The sequence below is a fragment of the Mesoplodon mirus genome (assembly GCF_964341445.2).
Source record: "Mesoplodon mirus genome assembly, chromosome: 9".
Taxonomy (NCBI): domain Eukaryota; kingdom Metazoa; phylum Chordata; class Mammalia; order Artiodactyla; family Ziphiidae; genus Mesoplodon; species Mesoplodon mirus.
In genome coordinates, this window is record NC_138985.1 from 32627084 (window position 1) to 32643707 (window position 16624).

The 16624-nt window shown below is 37.3% G+C and overlaps 1 pseudogene across 1 annotated transcript; it reads right to left on the reverse strand.

The window, feature by feature from the left end:
* Nucleotides 1–5969: 5969 nt before the first annotated feature.
* Nucleotides 5970–6333, reverse strand: LOC309810624 (CST complex subunit TEN1-like; annotated as a pseudogene). Its single transcript has one exon. The product of its transcript is annotated as a CST complex subunit TEN1-like (transcript).
* Between the last annotated feature and the right edge of the window lie 10291 nt (nucleotides 6334–16624).

The window sequence follows — 16624 nt, forward strand, 5'->3', positions numbered from 1 at the left end:
TGATAATTAAGGTTTTTATTGCTCAAAATACTGTTTTATACTTAGTGTTTTATTGAATGGAGTGAGTTCAGAATCAAATCCATTTTTCCCTCCAGAGAATTTGGTTTTGAGTCTGAATTCATCATGATAGTTACAAAATATATAAGAATAATGTCACATTGAATTTTTGTAGTTGGGCAACTTGATACACTGTGCTCACTTTTACACTGATGTTATGATTTTTTGAATGATGTATCCTATTACTTAGTTTAAATGCTGGTATTATATAGCACTTGTAAATGATTTTATCTTGTGTCAGCCTTTTCTTATTAATCTTAAAATAATTTAAATTAAGTAGTGTGTTTGAATCCTTTAACATTGTTTACTAGGTTTTTTAATTTTGAAATTTTATTTTATACTATATTTTCAATAAGTTCTGTGAGGTGTTTTAATAATTTAACTGTGAATAGCCATTAAATTTAATGATTATTTTTCCACAATCTCTATTCTAGTGAGCTCCCTGGCACCATAATTCGGTTTAGAATGTCTACAAAATTTCCAGAAGCATTATTTAATTTGTATAGAATTTGGCCATAATTAAAATGTAGATAATTAGAGAAAATCGAAACCTGACAAAGAGTTAAAGATTCCATTAGTGCTTCTGGCACCTTATAAATCATCAACTAAAAGAAAATGCTGAAAATACCAACCTTGGTACAATATTGATCCTCCCATGCATTTCAGCCTCTCTATAAATAGCTTTTTTAAAACATACAAATTAAGTGGACTAAGAAGGAGAAGCAATCCTTGGTTTACTAAATAGGATTGGAAAGAGTTTTATAATTGCTTTCTTCCTATACTTTAACAGATGCTAGAAGAATTCATTTATGATGACCAAGACAACACTATTACAGTTTCACAATTCATTAACTTAGTTAATTTCCATGAATTAACCAATTACTCAATTTTATGTCAATTGACAATTGTCCTTTAATTTATAAAACTCTAAGTCAATACGTTTATTTGGATGTCTTGAGACTGTTACTTTAATGAAATTAAATCAACTGACAAATTTGTTAGAATAAAGAATTCTCTATATAAAATATAAAGTTGACAAACACTAGACTATATACAGATTTCAGTAGGTATTTCATCCAAAAATATATAAAAGAATGAAATAAAAAAAGAAATTACAGTAATAACTCTTAACATTTTAAAGTGCTATTTACACTGTATGTGGTGATTTGCAATTCAAATAAATCACTATTTGTCTCCACCAAGGCTTGAAGAGAAAAAAAAATGCAATATATACACTCTCCTCCAATATTGCTGAGTCTTATGCCCTTCTTCTCCTGGGGGAGCAAGGGAAGGGATACAGGAGAGTGAAGATAGATAAGTTAAATTTAAGGAAATTAGGGGAAAAAGAGAAGGGAGAGACAAAGTTGAAGGAACCTTATTACTGATTCATATCCAATCAGAAGGAGAAGGATAAATTCACACACAAAAGGAAAAAGAATAGAATAATCTTCTATCCTATAGTTCTGTCTCCCTCTTCAATCCTCCAACTAGAGATATATATACACATATATTATACTCTTTATGACTCAGTCATCCTTTGCATGATTTTACATATAAATAGAATTCATGTGAAAATTCTACCTATGTAATATGTCATCTTACATCTTATTGGGATTAAGTTTTGTCAAAAGCAGATAAAACAAACTCAATACATTATATTCACTTCAATTCCAAATGAGCTATAGAAAATGTTAACCTTGATTAGAGATGGAAATGACAGTCTAGTACTTTTATGTGGTTAATATTGAAACTAAGAGTTATTACACATTTACTTATTAGTGATATGTATTCTCAAAGTCTGGAGGACTTTTAAAGAAGTGCTGCTCTATTTATCTCTCACTTTAATCTATGTGTTTTTGAATTGGTATGTTTAATAGAAAAGTGAGGAAGTTGGATGCATTTGGCTTGAATGCCTGCTTAACCACTGGTTTAGTAAGTTTGTACAAAACACTTGACCTCTTCATGCTTCAGTTTTCTCTTCTGTAGAGTTAGTTAAGAGTATTCTTTTTGAATGGCTGTTGTACTAAATAAGAAAATGTCAAGTCACTTGCACAATGTAAGGATATAATGTGTTTTACATAGTGCTTGCTACATTTGCAATTGGAATTCTCCAGGTCATACTAGCCGATAGTGCTCCTGTGATTCCTATAACCAGGCTCACAGCAGGGTTTGTTGGGAGGATTTTCTGTGCCGGTTGTATCGCCAAAGTCAAGGGGATTTCTAATGCATTTGACTGACAGCCATTTTTCTGTATATTTTCTACTTGATTTCTTGGTCTCATAGGCCACTGAGGTATAATCTGCCCCACCGTCACTTCTGCACAGACTTACTTGTTCCTTTGTATATTCATGAGTCAGTGGTGCTTCCTTGAACCCAGATGGTGTTGAGATCATTAGCACATTCCTCCAAAGCATCTGTCCACTGGTGCTTGGACCCCATCATCCAAGTCCAGGGATGAGATGCGGTTGATGGTTCCTCCCTACTTTCCCTTCACATTGCCAAAACCCCATATAGATGTCAACTGTTTGGTCCGGGCACCAGGTAAGACAGCATCCAGGTGTTTTCATATCAACTCCTCCCACAAACCTTGCCACAGGTAAGGGAGTCCATTCACCCTTCCTGCCTCTACTCTTCTGTGTAATTTTCCCCATATTTTCTAGCTACTCCTAGCAGACCTCGGCATCTCATAAGCTGATATTTTCTCACGTTTTGGCAAGCCATATGTCTTAAAGTTCAGCTGGATGTGGTAACCTAAGTCAAATCTTATATTTGAAATCTCTATTTTATTATAGTTTCCAGTGAGCTAGATATTAGAACTGTAGATGGCTGTTGTCAATATATTTTGTTTGGCCCAGTCTTGGCTAGCTCAACCTGGTCCAGGTGAAAGAAGTTCCAATCAAGGTGACTCAAATTTCAAGTATAACATCTGAAATTTAATGCCATATTACTAAAATTATTTTTGGTCCAGGGCACTGAAATTGAATTCAGGGCCTTACAGATGAATGTCAGTGATACTTTTGGGTTCTGGTCAAACAAGATCAGTTTTATCCTAATTCCATTCATTTATATTATGCAAAACACGAATGTAATTTTCACTATCATTGATATTCCTGCACTGCTAATGGAGGGTTGATGACCCCTGTCTTTACCAAGAAAATATACATTATCATGAGGTAACTATAGTATTCTCTCTGGGTGGAATACTGTCTAGGCAACAAATGCAAAAGGACAAAAACAATTAATTTTCTGGAAAGTGTGTTTCTGTAATGGCAAATATTGAGATAAAATGGAAAAATTCAGTATATTAACTAGATATTTTCAAATACTTAACCAATTGTTGAGTATTTGTTGGACATTTTCTGATTTCCAACATTATTTAGACATAGACCGTGCTTATATTACAACATAACATATTATTGGTCATGTTAAACATTTTTTGTAATCAATACATCTTTCTGGAATATATTTAGACCTAGCATATCCCAATTATTACTATTTTTGTCAATAATTAATGAGGGGACACAGTCAATAAGATACACAGAACTCTCTTTGTTTTGCATCCATGAAAGTAATATTAAATTGATTCAAAGTATATTTTTTAATGAATTGAATACAAAAGAGTATACATCAGGGCAATTCTTTGCTCAAAAATATGTGTTTTCAACTTCAAGTGATCCACTCTGGCATCCTAGGTTTATCAAATGCCTTAGGCAATTGCCCATCTCCACTTTATTCCACTGTACATTGCATGCACTTCAGAAATTCAATTTTACATTAATGTCATTTTGTGTGCTGGGTTGTTATATTAGTTGTCTGCATTGATCTTGCTGACTAGATACTTGATAAAGTTCTACTTTGCTGTACTGCTCAGACACAGCAATGAAATTCTTTCTCCATTAACATTTCTGCAAATATGTGAGGAAAACTTTAGAATATGAAAACCTACCATGAAACATTTCCCTTAAAATAGATAAACAAGGAGGTATCCTGAGTTTTACTCAAGCATAAAGTGTCGATGTAGTTCATAGCTCAAGAGAAAAAAACACATAACCGTCAAAACATTTGAGAATATGGTTCATAAATGATGCATTCTAAGAGGTGACAGAGCAAAGGTGAATATGGAGCATGCCGATGGTGTGAGAATATAGCAAGAGACAGAAATAGTCACGAGGGGACAGCAGGCAGGAATTGGCTGTCAAACAGGATTACTTTGTAAGACTCAAGGATGTGGAAATAAATATTGAAAACAAGACTGCAGAAAATAAAATAAGAAGGAGAAAAAAGCAGTAAATAGCAATAAGATTAGATCCTCAAATGAAGGATGCAAAAAATCAATTAAAAATATATAGTCTCATAAAAGGGGAGAGAGAGGAGGAAGAGAAGAAGGAGGGGAAGGGGGGTAAGAGAAAAAAATGGAATAATTTTGTCATCACGTATTTTAAACATTTTGTACACACTTCCTCTTATAAGCTGTTCAATAATATTGTCATAGGCAGAATAGAATATTGACTCCCCAGATGTCCACACTCTAATTCTAGGGACCTGGATTTATGTTAGATTACACGGCAAAAGGGAATTTGCAGATATAATTGATTTAAGGATCTTGAGATGGAGTGATTATGTTGGATTATCTGAGTGGACCCAGTGGCATCACAAGGGTCCTTGTAAGTGAAAGAGTGAGGGAGGGGAGCCCGGTCAGAGCGAGAAGGACTTGACCAGCCATTGCTGCCTGAAGGTGGAGGAAAGGGCCACCAGCCAAGGTATGCAGGCAGTGTCCAGAAGCTGGAACAGACAAGGAAATGGATCCTCCTCCACAGCCTCCAGAAGGAGCTCAGCCCTGCAGACCCTCAATGGTCTTTTAGCCCATTGAGATCCATTTTGAACTTCTGACCTCCAAAACTGTAAGATAATACATTTGTGTTGTTTTAAGCCACCAAGTTTGCAGGTTAGATCTCTGGTCAGGGGAACTAAGGTCCTGCATGCCGTGCACTGGGGTCCCCCCCCGAAAAAGCCAAAAAAAGCCACCAAGTTTGTAGCAATTTTTTTATAGCAACCAGAGGAAACTAATAAAAATCCCATTAAGAAGCTGGCATTGTATACTCATTACAAATGAGAAAATCTACTCCTTAACGCAAGTTACACTGCAGAGTCAGAGCTGAAATGCTGGAGGTTCCTCCTCCCCACCCTAATCTAACACCATTACTTTAAGCTGCCACTTCACTCTAGACATAGAAACCAAATAATTAAGAAATGGAATGTTTTTTTTTTAAATGAGCATCTTGAGATAACTGATAGTTTAATGATTTTTTTTTTTGCCAACTATGAACACGTATGTATTTGTGGGCATTTACACACAATTGCAATGATCAGATTTGTTAACTTCATTAAACAATGAAGCCCTTGGACGGAAGGGGCTCTGATGCCACGGGGGTCTAAGGCGGCAAACCAAAATCCAAGTCTGGGAATGACAACCAATCACAAACTGCCAACGAGGCTTTAAGCAACAGCCAATCCATAACTTCACTGCTTTGCTCCTGCCTTTGCTGTATAAATGCCCCTTCCCAAACTCCTAACCACTTCTGGGTTGGCTCTGCTGGATTCAACTGATTTTTGCTCAAATAAACTCTTAAAATGTTTAATATGTCTCAGTTTATCTTCTTCTTCTTTTTTTCCTCTTCGTCACACCACGTGGCTTTATTCACCAGGACCTTCTGGAACCTTCCAGGACCCACACGAGGCCCAGCCTCTGATCTGTAGGCTCCCATTTCTGGGACCATCCCGATGAACAAGCCCTCCCCTCTTCTCTCCAGCTCCCAAGTCTGTCACTCCAGGGAAGCTCCTGCATCTCCTCTGCAGCAGCTCCAGGGCACGTGGAGGAGGAAGGGTGTTGCCACGAGCTGCCGTTTTGCTCTCTACTGGCTGCTGTCCCTCTTTCGCTGGTACAGCCTCTACTCCTGGATGACTTGTTCTGACCAGGAGAGACTCATTCCTCCCACAGAATCCAGCACCCGGACCTTCACCACGCAGCCTCCATCCTTCTGGTGATCCAGCTCCCCAAGGACGGTGTAGAGGGAGCCCACCTGGGCTTGTAACAGTTCCACCAACTTGGTACAGATGGGGGTCGGGTGCTGCTCAGATCTGTGCCGAGCCGTCAGGGTCACTCGGGACTGCGTCGTGTCGTAGCTGTACAACCTGCAGCTGTGTGTCCCCATCAGGAACTTGGCTGGCGCTGACCTCCCAGGGGAAGTAATAGATCCCAGGTTTGGGCAGCATCATTGCTCCTGTCTGGATGTCGGGTCCTTGGGTTCCTTCTTTCCGCCCTGTGTGACCAAGTGATGAGGGAGGGGCGGGGTGCGGAGAGCGCCTCGCTTTACCCCCAGGGCAGTTTCTTGACCTTCTTCCGGGGTCCCCTTGTGGGGGGCGGGGGCTGCTCTGAGGCTCCCCTGGCTGAGAGCAGGGGACTCGCCGGCCTCGGCTGCAGTCTGTCCCGCCTCAGTGGATCTTTTAACAGGTTTCAGTGTTCTAGTGAGGCTGTGCCCACGGGCTGTGCCCTGGACAAGTCTTGTCAGCACCCCCTCCTCAGCAGGTGAGCAGTAAGGCCAGGGGCAGGAGGAGGGTATGTCCCCGGCCCACGTTAAAGGCTACAGGGGTTTGATTGAGATATTTACTTCCTCCGGGTCTGTTGGGCTCTGGTAAAACAGTGTCTTATGAAGGCAGTCAGTTTTTAGGAGAACAGAGTGCTCTGGGTACATTCCAAATATGTATTTTTCCACTTTTCCTCCTGGAAGCACAAGCACAGGATGTCTTTCTGCAGTCTTCACCCCGAGAACCTGGAAGGGCTCCTGGTGTTAAAAACCACAGAAGTGTAAGGACCCTGAAGACCGGGGGCCCTGGTGTTTTTAACTCTCAGGCTAGTTCACACTGAGCCTCCAGCAATTCCTCAGTTATACCTGAGTTCCCACCTGTGCTGCCTCCATCAGCAGGTGTCTGCTCTCCCAGTAAGCTGTGCTTCTCGGTACCCCTCTGACTGTCTGTTTACAGAGCAGCAATTTGACCTGTGGCCTCAGTTCTCTGATGGATCTAAGAAGAGTTGTTGATTCTCAGTTTGTTCAGCTTTTTCCTTGTTGTGATGACTTCCAAGCTCTTTTCACGTTGGACCAGAAAGTAGAAGTCTGCTGTGTCTCTTCACATGACTCTTATTTGAGCATCTCCTTGCTTTCCCATGGTCTTGTATACTTCTTGTTTAGTCTTATAATCAAACATTATCCAAGATCTTTTTAAAATTCTTTTATCGGGGTGGGGGGGAGGAACATTCTGCCTCTGTTTCTTTATCTTTTTGTTTCTTTCAAAACACCTACCATCAAATGTGTAGCAGTTGGGTTAGATTGGGAAAAAATAATGCCATAACAGGTTTTTACTCAGTGCTTCTCTTCCTATAAGATCTAGGAAACTTTATTTTTATTGAATAAATTTGATATGTAACATTGTGTAAGTTTAAGATGTACAGCATGTTACTTTGATACATTTTATGTTGTAATATAGATGCTGTTATAGCTATATTTATCATATTACACAATTATAGTACAATATTATTGTCTAAATTCATGAAGCTGTGCATTCCATCTCCATGGCTTATTTACTACTCACTACAAGTTTGTACCCTTAAACAGCATCACCATATTTTGGTGCTTGGGTGTTGGGCACATATACATCTATGGTTGTTATATCTTCTTGATGTACTGACACCTTTATCATTACATAATGACCTTCTTTTGTCTCTTGTTACCCTTTTTGGCTGAAAATCTATGCCTGCTCCCTTTTGGTTTCCACTTGCTTGGAATATCATTTTCCATCCCTTCACTTTGAGTATATGTGTGTCTTTAGTGCTGAGATGAGTCTCCTGGAAGCAGCATATATTTGGGTCTTGTTTTCTTTTAATCTGTCCAGCCACTCTGCCTTTTGAGTAGTGAGTTCAATCCATTTATATTTAGGGTGATTATTGATAGATGAGGAATATTTTCCTGCTATTTTATCTTTTGCCTTCTCATTATTTTTCCATTGTTTCTTTTTCCTTCTGTTTCTATCTACCTTTGTGAGTTGGTGGTTCTTCCATGGTGATTTGCCCAGTCTCCTCTTTTTTAATGTTTTATATCTCTGCTTTTGATTTTTGCTTTGTTGTTACCATGCATTTTACATAAAACATCTCAGATAAAATTTGCTGATAGCAATTTATCTTCATTCACCTATAAAAGTTCCATTATTTTATTCCTCCCTTTTAATATTTTTGATGTCACAAATTATCTCTTTTTATGCTGTGACTTCATTACCACATTGTAGTAGCTATAGATATATTTAATGATCTTTTCCCTTTAACCTTTATGCTGTAGTTAGGAGTTTAATATACTATTCTAAAAAAAGAGTTACAGCTTTCTAATTCTGACTGTCTATTTATCACCTTGATCAGAGTTTTGTTTCATATTGAAGAGTTTTGTTCAATTTCATATTGTTTCATCATTTCCTTTGAACAGTTCTTGTAAGGGAGGTCTAGTGGTGATGAACTCCCTCAGCTTTTATTGTCTGGGAAGGCTTTTATACCTCCTTCATATCTGAAGGACAACTTTATTGGATTTAGTATTCTTGGCTGATGGTTTTTATCTTTCAATACTTTGAATATGTCCTTCTAATTTTTCCTGGCTTGTAGAGTTTCTGCTGGAAGTCTAATGATAGCCTAATGTGGGTCCCTTGTAGGTTACTGTCTTTTTTTCTCCAGGCTGCCGTTAAAATTCTCTCTTTATCATTGACTTTTGACAGTTTTAATATAATGTGTCTTGGAGAAGGTCTTTTGCATTGAGATAAATAGGTTTTCTATTGGCTTCATGGACTCATATATTCAGTTCCTTCCTCAGGTTTGGGAAGTTCTCAGTTATTATTTCCTTAAATACCCCCTCTGCTGCTTTCTCCCTCTCTCCCTCTTCTGGAATACCCATTATTCTTATTTTGGCTTTTCTAATGGAATCAAATAGTTCTTGTAGAATTTCTTCACTTTTTAAAAATCTTAGTTCACTCTCCTCTTCCATCTGAATCATTTCTAGATTCTATCGTCCAGCTCGCTAACTCTCTCTTCCATCTGATCTGATTATTTCCAATGTGTTCTAATGTGTTCCTCATCTATCTCATCTGCTGAGTCCTTCAGCTCTAGAATTTCTGTTTGGTTCTTTTTGAGAGTTTCAATCTCTTTGGTAAAGTACTATTTTCTTCATTAATTTTATTCCTGAGATCATTGTGTTAGCTTTATGAGTTTTCCTGTAGCTCACTGAATTTTGTCATAACAGCTCTTTTGAATTCTTTATCAGTTAGATCATGATATTCCATGTCTTTGTGTTTGGTTGCTGGAAAATTGTCATTTTCTTATTGTGATACCATATTAACATGATTTTTCATGGTGTTCGATGCATAGTTCCTGTGCCACTGCATTTGAAATAGCGAAAGCCTTTCTTTTTTAGGTATAGCTTTGTTTATTTTGATTCTAACAGTTCAACAGGCTGGCAGTAGGAGACTTCCTTTTGTCCTCCAGAAGGCTACACTATCCACATGTTTTTAGTTTCTCTTATAGGAGCTGATGAAGCTAAGGTCAGAACATGGTAAAAAGAAAGGCTGGGAGCAGAGTGAGGGGAGGTGTGTACTTAGCATTTGGAGCTTTGGTGCTGGTGGTGGGGGTCCATGTCTGGTAAGGGATCCTCAGGTGGGACGTGTCCTGGAGGTCTGGGCCAGAATCTGGGGAGACAGCAGGAGAGCTTCCCTTCAGATCTCTTTGCCTACTTCCCTTTCCTTTTCTTCCCCCATCACCAAGTCTCTCTTCAGAGAGAGCAGGTCCCTCCAGCTGCAGGACACATGGCAGGACAGACCCCGACTCACTGCCTTTACCCTCACTTCTTCTGCCAGAAAGGTCCTGCTGTCCCACTCCGTGCCTGACCCAGCACCACATCTGCTGCCACTCCCCTTACTTTGCAGCCTCTGAGGTCCAGTCTGCCCACTTATGGGGGCACAGATGGATGGATCTCTCAGGTGACCTTGTAGGCTGTATAAACATGCTTTTTTTTCAGTTAAGGATGTCCAATTAGTTGTAACTTGAAGGGGACAGAAAAAAGGAGTGAGTCACATCATCATAATGCTGATGTAACCCCCAGAGCTCTTTTTATTGGGGTTGGTATTTGAAGACCACACGGGTTATAAAGGGTGTTTAGTGCTACAAGGTGTCATTTCTTCTAAGACTTTTCAGGGCATAGAGCTAGATAAATGGAAATAAAAAATAAATTTGAGTTTGTATCCATATTTTGACTCAAATTTAAGATTCTGGGAAATTTACTTAATTGCTTTGAATTTATATTTTTAATCACTTTTCTCTTGCCACTAAAAATCTTTGTTCCTCAGGATATTAAAATATCTCATATCGATTCCACATGCATATTTAATAGTTTAGAAATAGCATATGCAATATTACTACTCACAGCTCTGCTCCTGAGTGCCAGCTCAGATCTCTTTCAGTTATTTTTGTCCTTGCCCAGCAAGAGTAGGTAAATAATAAATCTGAACATTTGAACCAAGACTAGACCCTTATGGTAATAATGCACTGTCATGAGGCTCAATGATTTGTGTAGGACTGATCCTTACATTTTATCATAGATCAACCTCTACAGCTGCGAATATCTACTATACTGAAAAGCACACATTCTTCCCACTAGCGCCATCTCAAGACAAAATTACAGAAAGAGGCACAAAGAGTACAAATACTGTCTTGTCATTAAAACTCTAATAGAATGTTAAATAAGCCTCACAGATTGCTTGTGGGAATTGAAATCAAGCCAGGAAAATCCCAATGTCTTACACATCCAGCATGTCACAGACGTTACAAGTCCTGAATCTATTTTCCAGGGGCTGGTCCATCTGCCTTTCTTCCATGATTTTAGAATGTGCTCTCAGCTTCTCGTTTGCTCACTTAGCTAGTACTGTATTTCTAGTCCTTTCTTTTCTACCTCACCACATCATCAACTGTGTGTCCTGATCCTTCTTTTACCTTGAAAGTGTTAACATTTAGTACACCACATCAAAGACAGTTGGAATTTAATACAACAAATAAAACAAAACATAGAGTAAGTAAAAACTCGAGCAACTTCTAGTTTTCAACAATATTTCCTATGATTGTTTCCTTGTTTCTTTTTTCCATGCTAAGAAGTTGATAAGCTCTCTGGAATTGAATAGGAGAGGACATTTTCATGTTCTTTTTTGTAGATGGATGAATCTTTTAAAATTATTTAGCTATACTTAGGTATAGTCCAACTCCCCATTTTATACAGGAATAAACTGAGGAGTCAAACAATTAAATACATCAATGATTACATTGATATTAACCAGAATAAAATAGTGGTAAAATATTGAAACTAATATGTGCATAAATCTGAGGGAAGAGATCAAAAGTGTGTCTATATGATGGTATTCATCTACAGTAAACGTAAAAATATATAGGCAGTATTTCAAAGGATAGTCAAGATGATCTTTGAAGTAAGTGGCAGTGTGAGGACAGATGTTTCACAATGAAAGAACCAACTGCTGATACAAATAGGACAAAAAGGAAACAAATTCTTATTATCACTGGTGACTAGGAATGCTTACCATCAACCACTTTGATGAAGTTTCAAGGGATGCAATGTCAGGAGCACCAGACAGAAGGTGGGCGTGAGAGGCTGGCTGGCAAAGTCTTCCTCCTGAAGACATGAGCATCTATGGTAAGGGAGTGGAGGCAAACCTCGCACTATCCCTTAATTTATAGATTAAGATTCAGAGAATGCTACACACAGATCTCATTTCAGATCACCAAAGCCACAACATTGTAAGCCGCAGCCTGGGGAAAACTAGAGCTAAGTCCAGATCTTCCTGCAGATGGAGGTGTGTGACATCGATATGACAGAGAGAATCACTAGCAAGAGTCTCTTCTGGAGTCACAGCTGGTAGCTGGTGTGTGTGATACGATGGTACAGTTGACTATTCAATCTCTGGGAAGAATAACTGCAGAATTGTTGAGACCCTTAATGAATCAAATAAAAGTCAAATTGAGTAATAAATAGCCAGCAAGGATAAAGCATGGTAGGGACAAGAGGTAAATGACACAAGGGAGGTCCAAACACATTAGTGAAAATAACCAAGGGGAAGTGATTAAATTTCCCTATTATAGAGGACCTTAGTATTATAAGAAAACAAACACAAGAGAATATAGATTGTCTTGAGGAATGGAATGCTTATTCTAGATACAACAAAGCTCAGAAGTCAAAAGAAAATTGACATTTCAATAGGAAAAAAAGACATCATTAACAAATCAAAAAGTTGTGAGAGAATAGAAGAAATTGTAGCTTATTTTAGACAAGGTTAACATGCAGAATGTATTAAGAACTTCTGTGGGCTAGTAAGACAAAACAAAATAAACCAATGCTGTTGTTACATAAATAAACTGCAATGCATAGAATTAGAAGTACAAGAAGTAACATTTACATGAATAAATACTCAGTCTTATTAGTAATAAAACTTCTAATTTTAGGTTTCCATTTTATAGAAATAATATTATGCATAGATATTAGAAAGGAGGCATGAATTAGAATATTCTTTTAAGAATGTATCATAATAGCAAAAAAATGGAATAATAAATATCAATAGGAAAATTGTTAATAAAGCATCAGTGTGTCTATATTGTGGGACACAACAATTTAATAGTGACATATAGTTAGTAGTTCTAACATGAAAGAAACACATACACTATTAATTGGAAAAAAAATTAAAGAAAAATTATTAAAAACTATGTCTTTATATATAGGTGTATATGTGTGTAAGTATGTAGCAAAGAAATATATAGTGAAGAAGGAATCTGGAAGTAATACCTCTGAATGGTGATCACAGAAGAGAAATAATTTTTGGATATTTGAAGAGGATCTTTCTGTTCTTTCTATATGTTTAAAAAATTTTAACCTTCTAAAAAATCATTATTGATTTACTTGCATAACATTATGAAACACATAAATTAAAAACTTACAATATACATAGAACTTCAGGGAAAAATAGTATATATGACACTACTTTTATTTCTTTACAAATTGATCAGACAATAATAAACAGTAAACTTGAGTGAATAACATAATTAAATAGGAGGATGGAGTGAAGACGGAAACAATGGAGAGACGAGAAAACAGTAAAAGAGCAGTTTTTAAGAGCATGGATCATGCAAGCAGATTGCATGGGTACAAATGCCACCTTGTAACTTACTACCTGTGCAACCTGGGGCAATGCACTGACCATGTTTGTTTCCCAGTTTCCTGGTCTTTTAAATGAAATGATAAAAACGGTAGCTGCCTTATGAATTGTTATACAGATGAAATGAATTAGTAGATGTAATATTCTTTACCTGGAAAATAGTAAGTCTGATATATATATACATACATATATATATATATATATATATATATATATATATATATATACACACACACATATATACGCTAATTGCAGTTTTACTTATGTCTATTTTTCTTTTACAAATTTGTGGGTTTTAAAAAGTTTTTATTTTATATTGAAGTATAATTGATTTACAGTGTGTTAGTTTCAGGTGTACAGTGAAGTGATTCAGTTATACATATACATATTTGTGTTTTATTTTAATGGGCATTGTCTTCATTTATCTCATCCAAAATGTACTTAAAGTCATAGTGTTTCATGAAAGTAAGTTCATTGGAAATGCATTCATGTTTCAATGACTCATCTTATTGGTTGCTTTTCTTAACATTAGATTGCATCAAACATTTTTTATTGTGGTTTACAGACCTATTTTGAATATCTGTTTTTAAAATGTCTTCAATTTCTTTTTTTTTTAAATTGAAGTATCATTGATTTACGATGTTGTGTTAAGTTCTGGTGCACAGCAAAGTGATTCAGTTTTATATCTCTATATCTATATTCTTTTTCATATTTTTTTCATTATGGTTTATTACAAGATATTGAATATAGTTCCCTGTGCTATATAACAGGACCTTGTTGTTTATCTATTTTATATATAATAGTTTGTATTTGCTAATCCCAAACTTCTAATTTATCCCTACCCCTTTCCCCTTTGGTAACCATAAGTTTGTTTTCTACGTCTGTGAGTCTGTTTCTGTTTTGTAGATAAGTTCACTTTTATCATGCTTTAGACTCCACATATAAGTAATATCATATGATATTTGTCTTTCTCTGTCTGACTTTCTTCACTTAGTATGATAATCTCTAGGTCCATCCACGTTGCTGCAAATGGCATTATTTTGTTCTTTTTCATAGCTGAGTAACATTCCACTGTATATATGTACCACATCTTCTTTATCCATTCATCTGTTGATGGACATTTAGGCTGCTTTCATGTCTTGGCTATTTTGTAAACAGTGTTGCTATGAACACTGGAGTGCATGTATCTTTTCAAATTAGTTTTCTCTGGATATATGTCCCGGAGCAAAATTGCAGGATCATATGGTAGCTCTATTTTTAGTTTTTTAAGGAACCTCCATACCATCCTCCATAGTGGCTGAACCAATGTACATTTCCACCAGAAGTGTAGGAGGGTTCCCTTTTCTCCACACCCTCTCCAGCATTTATTATTCATAGAAAATGTCTTTAATTTCTTCCCTCTCTTTTGGTTCACCCCATGCTAATCTCTTCCTGTGTTTTCACAGCCTCTTCCACCAGGTCCCGGTCTAACCGTGTCTTCAAAGCAGGTGAGGGGTTTTTCCCTGTGCAGATGCAGCCCTGGAGCCAGCTCCAATGAATTCCTGGTGAGGAGATTCCATCTTCCTTAGGCACACTTTCTAAGACCTTTAGCTCCTGGTCTAGATTGGGTACAGTACTTTTTCTTTCTCTGAGAGTAGGCAGGTAGGCAGTGATTGGCACACCCCAAGCCTTGGGGTCTTTCCCATATTTTTCTCCTACCCAGGAGATAGTTTTTGCTCCCTGGTCTGAGGAACCAGAAGGCTCACAGCTTTAGCACTGACGTCTGCATTTCTCTTCTCTTCTTGTTACTGAGCATGAATATTTCTTTTTTTTTTTGATTCTATTATTATTATTCTTGTTTGAAGTACAAAATATGTCCAGGGTAAGATCACTCTCAGCCTTACTGACTTATTCATTTCATTCTGGCTTCTACATGTACATGAAAACTCTTCTTGCAAGAACATAATTGATCTCCTAACTGTGGGGTCCCATGCATATTTTCAGTCCTCATCTTACCACTCACCTCAGCACTACTTGAAATAGCTAAACAATTCCTTCCTTCTTGGAGTTATTTTTCCTTGGTTTACACGATACATTATTCTGGTTTTCTGCTTACATTTCTGGTCAGGAATTCTTAGTTAATTTTACCTATTATTTTTATTTACCTGTCTTCTAAAGCCAAGTTACTTAGCATTAAGTCTTGTGTTATATTTTCCTCCCTCTTATGGTCTGTCATGAATATAACATAGTGGTTATGAGTGCAGAGTCTTCAGGAAGAATGCAAGGTTTTAAATTCACTTACAGGCTTTATGATCTTTGCTTGGCAAGTTGCTTAACTTCCTGAGTCTCAGATTCATCACCTGTAAAAGGGAGTTGATAATATTTAGGTTAACGGGTGTTTTGACTGTTAATTGGGATGACACATGTAAAACACTTAACATGGTGATTTAGTACTCAATACATCTAGAAATTATTTTTAATATTCTGTGCTATCTATATACCAGTCACTTCCAGATTTATAACTCCTGCCTGAATTTCTGTTTTGAAAAAAATTTTTATTGGAGTATAATTGCTTTACAATGTTGTGTTAGTTTCTGCGGTACAACAAAGTGAATCAGCTATACGTGTACATATATCCCTTCCCTCTTGGACCTCCCCCCCCATCGCCCCTGTCCCGCCCATCTGGGTCATCACAGAACCCTGAGCTAGGCTCCCTGTTCTATACCACAGTTTCCCACTAGCTATCTACTTTACACGTGGTAGTGTATTTGTGTCAAACCTTATCTCCCTATTCATCCCACCCTCCCCTGCCCCCTCTGTGTCCACACGTCCATTCTCTACATCTGCGTATGTACTCCTGAACTGGAAATAGGTTCATCTGTACTACTTTTCTAGATTCCACATATATGCGTTAATATATGATATTTGTTTTTCTCTTTCTGACTTACTTCACTCTGTATGATAGACTCTAGGTCCATCCACATCTCTACAAATGACAGAATCTCGTTCATTTTTATGGCTGAGTAATATTCCATTGTATATATGTGTCACATTTTCTTTATCCATTCATCTGTTGATGGCCATTTAGGTTGCTTCTATGTCCTGGATATTGTAAATAGTGCTGCAGTGAACATTGGGGGTACCTGTGTCTTTTTGAATTATGGTTTTCTCAGGGTATATGCCCAGTAGTGGGATTGCTGGGTTATATGGTAGTTCTATTTTTAGTTTTTTAAGGAACCTCCATACTGTTCTCCACAGTGGCTCTATCAATTTACATTCCCACCAACAGTGC